At 40.7% G+C, this 17,080-nt stretch overlaps 1 long non-coding RNA gene across 1 annotated transcript in view; it reads left to right on the forward strand.

Annotated features, from left to right (window-relative positions):
• Positions 1-7,713: 7,713 nt before the first annotated feature.
• Positions 7,714-17,080, forward strand: part of LOC126961297 (uncharacterized) — a 124,128-nt gene continuing 114,761 nt past the window's right edge. Inside the window, exon 1 of the long non-coding RNA XR_007728249.1 lies at positions 7,714-7,910. This is a non-coding gene — a long non-coding RNA (uncharacterized LOC126961297). The remainder of the gene's footprint in view (positions 7,911-17,080) is intronic.

Genomic DNA, 17,080 nt, shown 5'->3' on the forward strand with positions numbered 1-17,080 from the left:
GTTGCCAGGGATAAGGATGGAGTTGGGAGGTGTGAATGTGATTATCAAGGGTGGTACAAAGGAGTTCCTTTGTGGTGATGGGACAGTTCTGCTTCCTGATTGTGGTGGTGGTTTCACAAATCTATACTTGAGGTCAGTTTGCATAGATGTCTCTCTCTCTTGCCGTGTCTTTTTCTCACACACACATGCACAGATGAATGCATGCAAAAATGGGTAACATTTAAATAAGGTTTGTGGTCTAGTTAGTAGTAGTGTGCCAATACAAATTTCCTGGGTTTTGTTGTCATACTGTTGTAGAAGTTGTCACCATTGGAGCAAGCCAGATAAACATTGAAAAGATTTCCTGTGATTCTATAATTATTTCAGAATTATTGAAAAAATTAAAAATAAATAAATGACATGTATTTCCTTGCTCCTTCAGCTAAGAGGTTCAAGAAGCAATGACACCCCACTAGCCACAATTGTGCAGATGTTCTGTTCTAACGCCATTCTTCAGTTAAAAGAACTAAAGCTCCTTGGAGAAGTGGTTGGCTTTAGGACTGAGATAGGAAATATACAAAATGAGTCTGTAGCATCTTATGCCAGAAAGTAAGGAAGTACTAAACTAACACACAAAACAGTGGAAAGATGATGTCGGGGGACACGGGGCCAACTGAAAGAGCTCTAAATGGGCAAAACTGCAAAAACCAGAGCAAAAACATAAGTAAAATGGTATTGTATTTAGCCCAAAGTATAAAATAAATAACCATGAGTTTATCCTGGTAGAAAGAAATAACTGAATAAATAAGTGGAGAAGAATAGACAAATCAATGGCATAGAATTCCAAATAATCTGAGTAGATGCTCCACCCTCAAGGAGGTAAAGCATATCTACCCAATCTTTAAGTGGAGGCTGCCCATAGAGACTTATTTCCAAAGCAAGCAGTATGGAAAGAGGAGCAGAAGAGTAACTTCACAGTGGAGAAACTTGGGAAACACTACCTCAGCCGGGTGATCCAGGTCAGTATCAACAGTGACGAGTCATGGTGGTAGTTCCCACCCTTGACGTGATGTGATGAGAATGGCATTTTCCTTCTGTGGTCTTCCTCCCTCAAACCCATAATCTAAGTTTAAGAAAAAACATCAAACAAATTCCTCTTGAGGCACACTGTACAAAAAACCTGACTAGTACTCCTCAGAATCATCAAGGTCACTGTCACAGCCAAGATGAGCCTAAGAAGATGGAACAGTGGAATGTGATGTGGTTCCTGAATGGGGACTGGAATAGAAAATGGATATTAGGTAAAAACTAAATAAATCTGAAAAAAAAATGTTTAACTTTAGCTGCTAATAATATATCAATATCGGCTCAGTTGTGACAAATACACAACTGATACAGAATAATGTTAGATGTTGTTAATGGAAAATGAGGGTGAGGGGAAAGGAAATCAGTATTTTGCAAATTTTCTGTAAATCTAAAACTTTTAAAATAAAAAGTTTTTATAAAAAAGTGATGAGGAAATACATCAAAATATAAGGATTCTTAGATACATTGAAAAATCAAACCCATGAAATTGTAGAGTCCACCTATATCTTATATATATATATAAAAAATATACAGATATATCTTATTTATATCTTTTATATATGTTTATATGTGTATATCTTATATCTCATGTATATATGTTATATACAGATATATATCTTATTTATATCTTTATATTTGTATATGTATATCTTATATCTCATGTATATGTTTTATATACAGATACATATCTTATGTATGACAAAATTACATATAAAATTTAAAAACAAAAGTATGTAAAATGATACATCAAGTAAATACAGATGAGAAAAAGTCATTATTAATAACAGGCAGAGGAGAATTCAAGACGAAAGCAGTTAGGTTAATGAGATCGTTCATCATGATAAAGATATAATAGTCATTAATGTTTCTATTGTAAATATCATAGTATTGAAAATTTTAAAATGACTTTGGAACACATGAATAATGCCATCACAGAGAAAGGGAAGCTTTAACATAGCACTCTCAGTCTTTTAATAGATCAAAATGACTCAAATAAATGGGGATAGTAATGATTGAAAAATACAACAAGCAAGATTAATTTTACATATTGTGTATCAAAATGTGTCACCTGAGGAAATATACTTATTTCAAATAGTCATGACATGTTTACAAAAAATAATTCATAGTCAAGGTCACAAAATCTATAATAAATTCTTAAAAGTAGATTTCTATCATTGTATCTTTGAATTGCCAAGTAGTAAAGTAAACTCGAATCTCAATTGCTTTTATAAAATAAGAAAGAGTAAAAATAAAAAATTAAGAATCCAAGAATTAAGAGAATAGAAAAAAAAATAAAAAAATCAGTAGAAAAACAAGAAGTTATACATCATAGTGGTAGCATGGGAATTAATGAGTTAGAAAAATGAAGAAGTATTGGAAATTGGAAATAAAAATCCAAGAGCCATTTTAAAAATGTCTGAAAAATATCTGGCAATTATAATAAAGAACAAGAAAAAATGAGATTAAACATAAACACACTCAAGATGTATCATGAAATTCTTTTTTTTTTTTTTTTGAGACGGAGTCTTGCTCTGTCGCCCAGGCTGGGGTGCAGTGGCCAGATCTCAGCTCACTGCAAGCTCCACCTCCCGGGTTTACGCCATTCTCCTGCCTCAGCCTCCTGAGTAGCTGGGACTACAGGCGCCCGCCACCTCGCCCGGCTGGTTTTTTGTATTTTTTTAGTAGAGATGGGGTTTTACCGTGTTAGCCAGGATGGTCTCGATCTCCTGACCTCGTGATCCACCAGTCTCGGCCTCCCAAAGTGCTGGGATTACAGGCTTGAGCCACCGCGCCCGGCCTGTATCATGAAATTCTAAGAGTAATTCTTGAAACTCAAAAAGATATAATTTTCAACCTACTTTATTTCATTAGAAAATTTCAATGAACTGAATGACTTTCAAGTAAGAAACACTGATCAAAATGAACTCGAAAAGACAACCTTCATAGTCTGATTCAAAGGAATGGAGAAAATTTAAGTTACTTTCTGAAATTATCTTATCATCTCATACATGAACCAAATCTTCTCATTGCTTTTGTTTCTTTTTATGTGTCTCCATCTCGGCTGCCCTGGTTGAGCCTATTCTCCAGCAGCTGAAGCCAGGTCAATCTTGTGCTGGAACTATCATAGCTCTTTCAGCATTTCCAAAGCTAGATTATTCGAAAACAAAGTCTTGAATGTGCTCCGTCTGTCCGAGTTTTAGAGTCATTGCGACATAAAACTCCCGAGTATTTAAAAGATATAGCTGCAGAAGGGTCAGGGACTTTACCAGAAACCAAAATCATGGTGTTTGTTTGTTTGTTTGGTGTTTTTTTTTTTTTTTCTTTTTTTGACAGAGTCTCACTCCATCACCCAGGCTGGGGTGCAGTGGAGATCTCTGCTCACTGCAACTTCCACCTCCCAGGTTCAAGCGAATCTCCTGGCTCAGCCTCCCAAGTGGCTGGGACCACAGGCACGTGCCACCAAGCCTGGCTAAATTTTGTACTTTTAGTAGAGATGGGGTCTCTCCATGTTGGTCAGGGTGGTCTCAAACTTCTGACCTCAGATGATTTACCCACTTCACCCTTCCGCAGTGCTGGGATTACAGGCATGAGCCAGGCTGTCCAATTCTAGACTTGTCCAAAATCATGCTTTTATTCAGAGGGCAAGTCTGATTCCCAGTCTAGACTTCTTTCTATTCAAGTTTATAAGGCTCTTTCTATCCCTGATGTATAGGGTTAAAACCATTATTCATGATTAGGAACCAGAAGAAACAGAGGATGCACAAATATGGAAAGGTAGAAAAACATATGAGCAGGAAGTAAAGTCACCATTGGTTAATACGCAAAACAAATGAAACAGGTGGAAAGCATCTTTGTAGAACTATTCCAAATACATAATTTTACTTGATTTTTTTTCCCCCTTGAAGTGGGGTCTCACCCTGTTGCCAAGGCTGGAGTGCAGTAACATGATCTCAGCTCACAGCAGCCTCTGCCTCCTGGGTTCAAGCGATTCTTCCACACCAGTCTCCTGAGTAGGTGTGATTGCAGATGTCCACTACTATGCCTGGCTAAGTTTTGCATTCTTAGTAGAGACGGGGTTTCACCATGTTGGCCAGGCTGTTCTCGAACTCCTGATCTCAGGTGATCCAGCCTCCTTGGTCTCCCAAACTGCTGGGATTAAAGGCATGAGCCATCGCGCCTGGCCTCATTTTTTAATATCCAAACATTGAGCAATTAAGAACAGAGCCTGAGAAATATCTGAAATTAGCAAAAAGGGATCTGAAAAAAATGAAATATAGAGGCTCAGACCAATGTAAGACAACAACAGACAGGTCACAGAAACATGAGAAGAATAAGAAGGAGAAAAAGTTTTACACGTTAGAGATTTTTCATTCCAGTGTATATTGATAAAAATTTTATTTTTTCTTTTTTTGTAGAAATGGGGTCTCACTATATTGTCCAGGCTGGTCTTGAACTCCTGGGCTCAAACAATCCTCCTGCCTCAGCTTCCCAAAGTGCTGGGATTACAGGCGTGAGCCGCTGCACCTGGATGCTAAAAAAACATTTGTGACTCCTTAGATATAAACAATTTAAAATCTCTTTCAGAACATTTGCAACTTCAGAACATAGAGACATCTTCTGTGGGAGATATGTGCTTTGTTTTATCTAATTTCATTAGAGAAATAGTGGGGTAGGGGAATGTATGCCTCTCTCTTATTGGAAAATATGGGTTAAATCATTCTCTAATCATTTTATTAACATTTTAAGATCTAAAGAATAAAACAAAGCCCTCCAGATATTGTTATTGATTATAATCTTGACAGGGTTTACCCACCGCCTGAGAATTTCAATCATAATATAGACTTATTTCAGAATGGGACCTAAATCAGTGTTCACCTGTCTGGCAGTTCCACAAACTCAAATGTAGTCTGACTTACCCTCTTCCTAAGTTTCATTCCTTTTCCTGAGTACACAGAAATACTGCATTTCTCAGCATCTCTTGCAGCTAGATTGAGGCATGTGACTAGTTCTGGCCAATGAGCTTTAGTATAAGTGACATGAGTCACTTTGGGCCAAAGGATAAAGGAACAGTGTTAAGTTTTCTACGTATTCTCTCTTCTGATGTTCTGCTTTATTATGGAAGCACCTATATCAAGATCGGAGAGCCACAGATGGAAAGAGCCTGGGTCCCTGAGCCAGTATTTAAAGGGAGCTGTCCTGGAGAGATGGAAGCATCTGCTTTGCATGAAGAAGAAATATTTCTTTTCACATGAAGCTACTGAGATTTCTGGATTTGTTTATTACTGCAGCCTCACCTAGCTTATTCTGACTAAGAGCTTTTCCTTCCAAGCTGGGCATCACAGTCAATATTATTCTTCATTGAAAATATACAGCTCCACATTTTAAACAACTCATTATTTTACTAAGAATGTAGAAATGTTTATTATTCCACATTTCTTAGTCCTTGTACTTCTTTCTATACTGTCATCTCTAACACTAGTCCCAATAAATCACAATTATTTGGGGGCTAGGGAATGTTCAATGAATGTATATATATCTTGTCTTGAAGCCTGAGTTATTTCCTCTGCCTAAAATATTCTTTCCCTAGATATCTGCTTGGTTAACTCCCTTACCATCTTTAACTCTTTGTTTACATCTCAACTTCTCAATGAAATCTATACTGACTATCCTGGTTAATACTACCACCTGCACTACACACACAGACACACCCACACACATCCATCCCCCCCCACACACACACATTTCACATCCCTCTTACACTGTATTACATTTTTTCCACAGTAAGTTTTACCTTCTTATGTGTTATATAATTTACTTGTTTATTCCAGATATTGTCTGTCTCATATCCATCTCTGTCCTGATTGTAAATTCCATTAGAGGTAAAAATTCAAATGTTTTGTTGATTGCCGTAAGAGTGTCTAGCAGCTAGTAGGCATTCAATAAATATTTATAGAGTGAAAAAACATTTAGAGCAAGATCGGTGTTGGGCACTATGAGAGCTACAGAGATCCACAAAATGCCATTTTGTACTTGGTATGGATGAACTTAAAATCTAGCAAGAGAAATAATGAAATACAGACATCGCTACAATGTTACATATGAAATGTGGCATGTTCAGGGGATGGTAAGATTATTTATATGGGAAATGTGGTATGTGCAGGAGACAGTAAGATTATTTACATATGAAATATGGCATGTTCAGGGGATGGTAAGATTATTTACATATGAAATGTGGCATGTTCAGAAGATGGTAAGATTATTTACGTGGGAAACATGTTCGTGATATGTTAAGATTATTTACATGGGAAACATTCAGGATATGTTAAGATTATTTACATATGAAATGTGGCATGTTCAGAAGATGGTAAGGTTATTTATGTGGGAAACATATGTTCGCGATATGTTAAGATTATTTACATGGGAAACGTATGTTCAGGATATGTTAAGATTGTTTACATATGAAATGTGGCATGCTCAGGAGATGGTAAGGTTTACATGGGAAATGTGTTCAGGATATGTTAAGATTATTTACATATGAAATGTGGCGTGTTCAGGAGATAAGATTATTTACCTGAGAAATGTGGCATATGCAGTAGATGGCAAGATTCTTTCTAGCTTCATCTGTGTGTGTGTGTGTGTGTGTGTGTGTGTGTGTGTGTGTGTGTGTGTGTGTGTGCATGCCGAGTATTTGTTTATATCCTATAATGTTTTAGGAGCAGTTTCCCTCCTAAATTTGTCCTGCTCTCTCATACCTTGTAAATTTATAGATTCACGCTGCAGTTAAATGGTGCGGTTGTCCCATAATCCCCAAGATTAACAAAATAGAAGTAGTCCCAGACGGTGGAGGGCGTGTGTGGAACTAACAGACCCATGAAACTCAGGGCTGAGTCTGCTCTCCAAGTCTCCTCCCGGGTGTTTCTCATTACATCCCAACGTGTCTGCCTTATGGGGACCCTGGGGAGAAATTCATGGAAGGCATAAGTGTCTGGAATAGTTTTGTATCTGCCAAACGATTGGTCTGTTTTTGTCATACAGAGAGTACGAATTGCATAATTAATCAGGTTTTTCTTTTCAAATAGTCCATTCAAAAGCTTAGAGCCAAATGTGTGGTTCATCACTTGTGAAGGCATGGTCTTTTCTGGCTTGTATTTTATACTGTTTTCCTCATTCCTAGCTCCATTTTCTGTCTCTACCCTTGTTTTGCTTTTTTCCTTGCCACCTTTGTTTAAAGTGTGTTTATTTATTTATTTTATATCCCCTTAAGCTACTTCAAATCCTTTATGAAAGAAGTTAGGGAAAATGTAAAGAGAGCAGTTCTTATATATCTCTTTTGGGTGCATTACTCTACTGGATCTATGGAAAGGAAGAAGAAGAAGAGAGGCAAGGAAAAAGGAAAAATAAATGAAAAGAAAAGAAAAAGATGGCCCAGTCAACTTGGGGAGTGATGGCCCAGAGCTCTCCACGGCTACATTACTCATTGATTTCTCCCCTCTCTGAACTCTAACAGCACTTAGAGTCAATAACACCCAATTTAGCACTTGATGATATACTGCCTAGTACTGTCTGCTTATTGTTTTATGTGGCTAAGTGTTGCCTTTTGGGCAGGGACCTTGTGTTAACTTCTCCTGTCTTCCCATAGTAAATAGTGCAGTTGCTCAGTGGATTGATTGATCGAGAAGCCATCCTTACCAGGAGGAGGATCTCTGCCCCTTGGAAGACAGAGAATGCTGCGGAGACATTCTTAGACCCACTAGTCAGACAATGACGTTGACTGCCTGATCCGTCCTTGCTGGGTTGCTTGGGTCTCTGAAGAAATGGATGCTATGTATAGCTCTGTATGTCAGGTTTGTGTCTAAATGTGTTACTGTAAGGGGAACTGAAATGGTTTAATAATTATTATTGCATTCAGCGGAGATTTGCTGTTTGCTTGCTTACCATGTGCCGGACACTGTGTTATGCTTTTGTAATAGGTCAGTACACAAAACAAAGACCCCTGCACTGATGGTGTTTACGTGCAGGCAGCATGGGAATGCGGGAGTCAGATGTTAAGCATGAGATATAAAATAGGTAAATTAGGCCGGGCGCGGTGGCTCAAGCCTGTAATCCCAGCACTTTGGGAGGCCGAGACGGGCGGATCACGAGGTCAGGAGATCGAGACCATCCTGGCTAACACGGTGAAACCCCGTCTCTACTAAAAAATACAAAAATCTAGCCGGGCGAGGTGGCGGGCGCCTGTAGTCCCAGCTACTGGGGAGGCTGAGGCAGGAGAATGGCGTGAACCCGGGAGGCGGAGCTTGCAGTGAGCTGAGATCCGGCCACTGCACTCCAGCCTGGGCCACAGAGCGAGACTCCGCCTCAAAAAAAAAAAAAAAAAAAAAAAAAAAAAAAAAAAAAAGGAAATTATATAGCATGTTAGAAAGAGGTAAGAGTTATAGAAAAATTTAAAAAGGTAGACATGAGAATCGGAGATTGAAAGTGCTACATGTAGACAGGGCATTGCAATTGCAAATACAGAACAGCTGTAGGTGCTATGACCTGTAGCCAGATTCTGGAAATATTTTTTGAAGCTGGAAGATAACAGTATTTCCCGGGTTTGGATGGAAGATGTGAGAGAATGGAGTCCAGGATGACTCCAAGGTCTTTGGCCTGAATAAATGAAAGGACAGAATTGATGTTTCCAGAGCTGAAGAAGACTCTGGGAGGTACAGATGTGGAAGCGAAAATAAGGGGTTAATTTCGGACATGCTAATTTTTACACATCTGTAGACATCCACGTGAAGATTGGATATACTAGTGTGCTAGTGGAATACTAGTTGGAAAGAAGTCCGGAATGGGAATGTAAACTTGGAATCTATTGGAATATAGATGTTATTTAAAGCCCTAAGACTAGATCACACATGATGAGAGCTGGTAGAGAGGTGAAGAGGACCAAGGATGGAACTCTGACCTTTCATCAGGAACAGGTACAGGTAAAGGGAAAGGATCGGCAAGGGAGCCTGAGAAGGGTGGCCCGTGGAGCAGAAAGAAATTCAGGAGAGGGTGATATCCTGAAAACCAAGTAAAGAAAATGTATGAATGAGAAGGGCGTTATCAACCGGGTCGGAGTTCACTGTAGGGTCAATTTAGAGGACAGAGAATTGATTTAACAATGCTGATTTAACAATGCTGAAGTTGTTGGTGACTTTGATATGAACAGTTTCAGTGGATTGGTGTGGCCAAAGGATTTACTGGAGTGAGTTTAGGAGAGAATGCTAAAAGGGGAATTGAAGACAGTGAATGAGGGTAACTCTTGCAAGGATTTTGCTGCAAAGAGGAGAAAAGAAATAGATTAGTCACTGGGAGGGAAGTGAGAATCCTAAGAAGCTGTTTTTTTTTTTTTTTTTTAAGATGAGAGAAATAGCAATATAGGGATATTTTGTATGCTGATGAAACTGTTCTAGTAGAAAATGAAAAAAATTTGATGATGCAAGGAAGGATAGAGAAGGGCCATATTGCTAAAGTAATGTCCTTGGATATGCAAGAGGGAAATGGGAAGGAGTGCAGAGAGGCTGGCTTGAGGTGGTGCAGAGATCTTGGTAGGAGGCAGGAAGACAGTATGTGGAGACAGATGCATGCTGCTGGTGAGGAGAATGTTGTGGTATGAGAAACACCATTTTTTATTACATAAATAGAATGTGCTAAGCACTTAATATCAAAAATCCCAATGAGGTGGTAATTATCCTCCATATTTTACCTGTAAGGAAACTGAGGCTAAGAGAATGAAAATAACTTGCCCCAGGTCACACCATGGCTGGCAACTGGTAAATGCCAGAATCCAAGCCCACATTTTTCCTACTCCAGAACCCATAATAGTGACCATTGCTCTCTGTGGCTTCTGTGGGGGATGAGCCTGTGGTCCCTTAGGCTGGGGTCTCTGGGAGAATAACTGGGTATGTCATCAAAGATCCTGCAGATTCCTGCAAGGGTCACAAGTGAAACGGGACTTAGAAGGGCTAGAGTCAGGACAATTTGTCATCTTTTCCCTCTTTCTGTCTAAATGCCGGATTCCAAGTAGCTCCAAAAGAGAAGTCCAAAGGAAAAGCCTCCCACAAGGATGTCATTAGCATTTAATGTTACCCTCCGATAGTCGAAGAGATAGGGACATGGTCTAGAACCAACTAAGAAGATCTGAGAAGGAGATAGGAGATGAGGAGGGAGGTCTGACACAGATCCTCCAAGACTAAGCTCTGTGCCATTTGCACGTAGACCTAAGTTTAGTACAGGAACTGAGTCCAGTCTGTTCTATCCTCTATATCTCCTCCTGTAGAAGATAAGAGTCAGAAGATGCGTGAAACAGAGACCACTTAGTCCGATTTCCCACCCAGGGGAGAGTGCTCTCAGGAATGACTCTGCCAGACTCCTGTTAAACACCTCCATTGATGGGGATCTCACTGCCTTATTGGATAATTGGCTCTATTATTAGGCAGCTACGATCATTAGGGTTTTTCCTAAAACATTGCTGAAACCTGCTTTTTTTTTTTTTTTTTTTTTTACCCACCCCCCCCCCCCCCCCCCTAAACTGGCTGTAGTGATGTGGTCACACCTGCTGTGAAAGTCAGGCTTTTGAACTTTCTGAGTGATTCATCCTAAGTAGCTTCAGTGGAGACGAGCAGAATACTACTTTCTACTAGCTCATAAGCTCATGTGGTAGTAAGAAAGAACAGACAACGGCCGAGGGGGTCTCTGCTTTACAGAACTCTTGGCTGTAATGCTTTTGACCTTCTGAGTAGGCAGAGGAAGACTAGATTTGGTGTAAGCTCTGTTTCTACCCCAGTGTCCTATAACTTGGACACCTCGGTTTCCTTCATCCGCATGGGCCTGCTCTGCCACGATTCTCCTAGCAATGCTTGTCGGGAAGATGGTGGGCCAAGAGGCTCCCTTACTGCACCCTCTCTTCCCGCGAGACTTCTCTGATTTGCCTTGAGTACTCCTTGCTTGTAATGCCCCGTCCTTGGGGGAACTCTGACTTTCTCATTTATCAAAGTGACACATAGCTTGAAAGAGAAGCTGTCAACACTGAAATGCCATCTTTCTTGCAGAAAGAAGATCTGTGAGGTGCCAGGGGCAATGGTGGTGAATGGTCTGGACATGGCATGTGTTATTCCTGCCTTGTCACAGAGTAGACAAGAAAAAGCCATTGCATAGATAGAGCTCCCCAAAAGTGCACTACCACTCTGGGCCCCAGGTATCCCCAGAAAGACCCATTGCTGCACTGAGGTAAAAAAAAAAAAAAAAAAAAAAAAAAAAAGTGGGGGCATATTTTCTCTCCCTTTTTCTTCCTGGAATCTCTAAATTGTTTCTACCCATTATAATTTTTTTTCTGCCTTAGAACAGCTCAATGAATAAGCCATGAATTAACAGAACATAATGTTCAAGCCATGTCCATTGTGGGCATGAAGTTCTGCCTTCGAAGGGGACACCAGGCCAGGGGAGAAATTCAAATGCTCTGCCCGGCTGGTTGCTCCCTTGCCTCTCCCACAGCCATGCACCGGACGTTACAGCCCAGAAGCCAACACTGACAGGGAGAGCTATAGGTAGCTGGGCTGCCGGTGGCGAAAGGATGTTCCACCTGAGTTTGCAAAGTAGAGGACAGGGTAAGATGTACGGTCATGAAAATGTAGAAGGAACATTTCCATTTAAGCCTATTCTGTGCTACCTTAGTGAAGACATTTCTAGGCTGACAAACCCTTCTGTGCCTCTGAAAAGACCTCGGTATTTAGTATTCACTCTTGACCCCACCACACAATATGGAGCGGCCACTGATGGTGCCTGGCGCCATGCTTTTGGTGCTTCTTACTGGGTGATGAATCACAGGGAAGAAACTAAAACATGTCCTGAACAAGTGCTGTAGCCCAGGTACCGTGCTAAATACTTTCACATATGCTAGTACATTTAATCCTCCTCCTTGTGAAAAGCAAGATATTACTAAATCTCCAAGATAAGGCAATCAAAGTTTAGAAATGTATAACTTACTTAGTAAAGGGCTGAGCTTTGGTTGATTTAAGGTTTATGATTTAAGGTTGTTTAGTCCTAGATTAAAATATAAAGTGTTTCCCCTACATAAGTCAAATTTTGTGATAAATTCTAGAGAAGTATCTTGATTCTTCTCCGGATTTTGATTGTATGTTGCACTGTTTGCAATAAGTGGGTTAATAGGGATTTGGTACCTATAATTTGTTTTAGGAGTTATAGGATGTTTTTCTGTGAAGTCAGTACTATCTTTTGGAGGGTGTGTCATGGAGAAGGTGTCAATAAATCCTAGCCTGGAGGCAAAGTGGACTTAAACTTTGCTTTCAACTCAGTTGAATGGGAATGTATTAGGCAGACATTGTGGTCTAGTCATCTATGATGGGAGACCAAAGTACAAACATAATCTCTTTCATTAAGCAATTTACAAATTGCTTGAAAGGACATAGGATTCAGCTCTATGGATACACAGAGCAATGCAGGTAAGTTATAACAAAGGCTCAAGTGAGTCCTGGAGACAATGAAAGCTATAGGATGTCAGAGGTGTGAGTGATGAATCAGCTGTGGTATTCAGGAAACATTTGATGCAAGAGGGAAGCTTGAGGTGAGCTTGAAAATGCATAGAATTGCTCTTGGGAAGAAAGAAGTAGAGATTTTCTAAATGAGAGGAGGTGGAACTACTTAAACGTGGAGGTAAGAATGCTACTAGTGTGTTGAGGGGATGAGGAGAAGCCCATTTTTGCTGGAACCACGCAGGAAACAGTTGAAGATATGATAGAAAAGGCAATGAGACCTTGAATGCTAACTAGAGTGTAAACCTTAGTCCAATAGCTATGCAAAGCCACAGCAGGTTCTTGAGCAAAGAAAGCCTGTAAGAAAAGGAGTTTTCAGAAACTGAATCTACAAATGGCAAGCAGAGGAAGCAGTGGAGCAATACTAAGACAAAGGAGATCATTTAGGAAGGCATTGGTATGATTTAGGAGTGAAGTCATGAGCACTCAACCAAGGTGAAGGTGGGGGAAAAAAAAAGGGATGGGCAAGGCCCAACTCAGGAAATATTAACAGCAGGCCCAGGGACTTTCTATGGAGGGAAGGGAGAGGGAAGTATCAAGGGAGATATCATGGATTAAGCTTGGATAGAGTCAAAGTTATTCTCACTTGGGACCAGGCTCCATGTGAAGGGATGTCTTGTTTGGGAGGTCCAGAAGCCTTGGGCTGAAGCCTTACCTCTGTTTTAGTTTTAGCCAAGTCACCTTCCCACCTACAGGCTTCATGTTCTTTCTATGTAAGGCAAAGACAGTTGGCAAAATGCACTTTGGAAAAGTCTCTTCCTGCATCTTCATATAGAATTTTGTGTGACAAAGGCCTGAGAAATACGCATCTCTCTGATCCCTTCTTATCCCCATGCCTAGCATGGATTAATCTCCAAAAGGACAGATGCTCCAGCGACCTGACTTCCATGTGCAAGAGGCACTGTGCTCCATTCTGCACCACCATGGACTGACTGAGCATTTATGTTGCAGATGTTGAAGTTAACTAATATTCAGAGGGCAAGACTGAGCTGGGGTGTGCCAAGCCTCATTAGCTTTGTGGTTGGGTCACGGTGCCCGCCCATGAGGATGTTAAATGGCAGCATTGTCAGGATGAGACAATGTAACTGCCTCACTGCATTAACAACCCATCAATCCCTACAGCCACACTGCACAGCCCCTTTCCCCCAGCTGCAGCCTCCTTGGTGAGACGGTGGATGAAGGCTGCAGCTGGCTGTGCACGAGGGATGCTCATCTGTCCTGCTCATCACAGATATGGTGCAGAATGAGGGATGCTGAGACCCTGGGCCTCACCCCATGATAGGATATGGCAGTGGCCATGTCATAAACATAAATAAGCATACAATGAAAGTGACCCCAGGTGGAACCTAACTTCTGCAGCCCTAAGAAGCTTCTTTTGTCATCTCAAGGGATACAGTGACTGTGGGGAAGCAAAGAGCAGAGCGGGTCTCAAATGCAGATGGACATGCGAAGATTTCAAGGCAACAATAAATGTCTGACCTGCCCAAACGTAAATCCTCTCTGTTCTTAAGTGGACCTAAAATTCCCACTAGCACACGTCCATTGCTCTGAGAAATTGCATTTTTGGTCACTAGGTGACAAGTGGCATCTTTTCAAGTTCCTCCAGGTGGGATAACACATTAAGTCTTTTAAATTATCCTATATACATATTTTTTTCTGGTCTGCTATTAGTTAATAATGTCACTTAACATCCACATTACCCTTTGCATATACATAAGTTTTAATATTAAAACAGTCCTAAGAAATATTAACATAAGTCTCAAATTTTAAAAAAGAACAGATCAAATTTACTAAATGCCTTATTTCCTCCAACAAAGTACTCTTTGCACATGTTAAAGAATCATAAATTAGATGTCTTACAATTGTTATATATATATTACATATATAATATAGGTTCTCTCCCATTTAAAAAACAAGTGGCTATTAAATAGATAGCCACATCAAATTGAGGAAATCCAGTGTTAGCTGGCTAGTCCACTGGCAATACCCCAAGATATGGACTTTGGCTAGTTCAGTGTTGATGGGATGGATCAAAAGACAGACTCAAACTGTGGAGTGCTATGAAGAGGAGGTATCATTGTACTGGGGACCAGAGTGGGTGACCCTGGGCAAACAGTCTGAAGGCTCTTGGCTGCCTGAGAGTGGGGATTGAGAATGGAAAAGGAGGTCTAAGGTTGCTGACAGTGTTGCATGTTTTTGAGGTTGAGGCCTTGAACTGTATACTTACTTTGTACAGTATTTGATCTGTCCTCTCTATGATGCCAAGCCCCTATCATCTATGCAGTAGTGTCTTTTTCTGAATCCATGGCACAACAGCTTGTATCAACATGTCTCAAACATGTTTGACCATCATGCACTTAGAAAAATGGACTTAACTGATGAGCATCAACAAGAGCTGAATATAATGTGTATATTTTGTTGATATTTCGCTTCTGTGACACAGCTATTGTGAGGCACTCTAGCATGGAGATTTAGAGTATGAGCTCTGGAGGCAGATGGATGCTCTGGGATTGAATCCTGGTTCTATCACAGTCTGTATGATTCCGCACAAGTCATTTAACCTTTATGTTTCAGTTCTTCCTGTCCCTGCTCTAGCCAAAATTTAGCTGACTTTTATCAAACGTAGATCTTTATCCTTATTACCCTTGTATCTCAGAGTTGGGAGGTACGAAGAGTATTCTCTTGGCCACCCATTGCCCCTTCTCCCTTCCTTTTGTAAAAGCCTATAGCTTTTAAGGCTCAGACCAGATCAGCCTACCTGTTTCTCCCCCTTCTCCTAATAATCATTTGAGGAGCCTCTTGCCATGTGTCCCTATGCATTACGACTCGGTGCTGATTCGCTGTCCTCTTCTTTTCAACTCCAGTTCTCATCCTAGGCAAAGTCAACATCCTTATGGACCCCACATTAAAGTCCTGGCTTCCTGGTTCCTTGAATTTCTCATATTCAGTGACCTTCTTTACTTCAGCTGAGCCATTCACTCCATGATGAGATGCTAAACCACATCATCCACAGAAACAACTCCACCTCCAAAATAATGAACTTCTGTGGTTGTACTAAAAGCTTCTATCCTTCTACCTCTGTTGTCCAAATACTTCCACTGCATGAATATGCTGACCTCAAAACTTTCAACTCATTGAATCCCATTTCCATCCATCAGTCACCCCCGTCTTCTCTTCCCACTTTATCCATCTTTGCTTGCTTATTACATAACTTTAGTCAATCTATTTTAAAATAACTTCAAATCAGTTTTTGCTTACTTTTTTTCCATTTCACTTTACCTTGAAAAATCTTAATTCTGACAGAAACAACCCACTTTCTCTTCTCCACACCTGAGCAGCTGCGCATAGGAGAAAAACATCATAGAAGTAGGAAGATAGATAGATATGGCTATAAAATAATGAACACTGTCTTAGGTCAAGTTTCCTGGAAACTAATTCTGAGCTGGAGATTTGTGTGTAGGAGGATTATTGGAGAATGGTCTCCGGAATATCTCAAAGAGAGGGAGAAAGGCGGGAGTGAGCAGAGGGAGAATTTGACCTATGACACTGTTGCAACAAAGGCTTTGGCCAACCTCATAAGAAGCTCTGGAACCAACATGGCTCTTCAGAGTTGTCCCTGATTAAGGATATGGGCCTCTGGGAAGGGGAGTAGTTACCTTGAACCCTTGGCTAAAAGTAATTCCTGGGAAGTGACTCATCTTGAAGCCACCAGCAGCCAACATTCACATGGCTGGGAGGTCCTGAGGCAGGGTCTTGGTGAAGCAGCATAGAACCCACTGCATTATAAACATTATAGTGCCTGGCTCTGTGTTCTTCCTGCAGTACCCCTATATGTGAACAGCTTCTCCAAGATTCTGGCTGTTCTCATTTTCTGAAAAACCTTATGCCCTCCTGACTTCCTACTTTATATCTATTTTTGATTTCCCTTTCCCTGAGCTAGCACCTCTGCTAGCCTGTGTGACTTACCTCGTGATGTGACTCATATGCTTATCCTTGAGGGGTCTGAGCTCCGGTCACCAAACTCCTCTTGGGCTATAGCTGCTACACATATACCAAGCTACTGTCAAAACTGGGTAGAACAGTGCCAATAAAAACTCCAGTGGATCACTGGAGAAACAAGTGTATTTCTCTCTGCCTGCGTTGTATAAAGAATAGCCCAAACTCCATCTGATTGTTAAGGGAAATTAACCTGCCAGGAGGGTGAGTGCTTTCTGTGCCTGCTGCTCTCTCTCTCTCTCTCTCTCTCTCTCTTTTTTTTTTTTTTTTTGGGACGGAGTCCTGGTCTGTCACCCAGGCTGGAGTGCAGTGGCACAGTCTTGTCTCACTGCAACCTCTGCCTCCTGGGTTCAAGTGATTCTCCTACCTCAGCCTCCCGAGTAGCTGGAACTGCAGATGTGCGCCACCATGCCCAGCTATTTTTTTTTTTTTTTAGTAGA

Source organism: Macaca thibetana, chromosome 8 (genome assembly GCF_024542745.1).
Source record: "Macaca thibetana thibetana isolate TM-01 chromosome 8, ASM2454274v1, whole genome shotgun sequence".
In the NCBI taxonomy this organism is placed as follows: Eukaryota; Metazoa; Chordata; class Mammalia; order Primates; family Cercopithecidae; genus Macaca; species Macaca thibetana.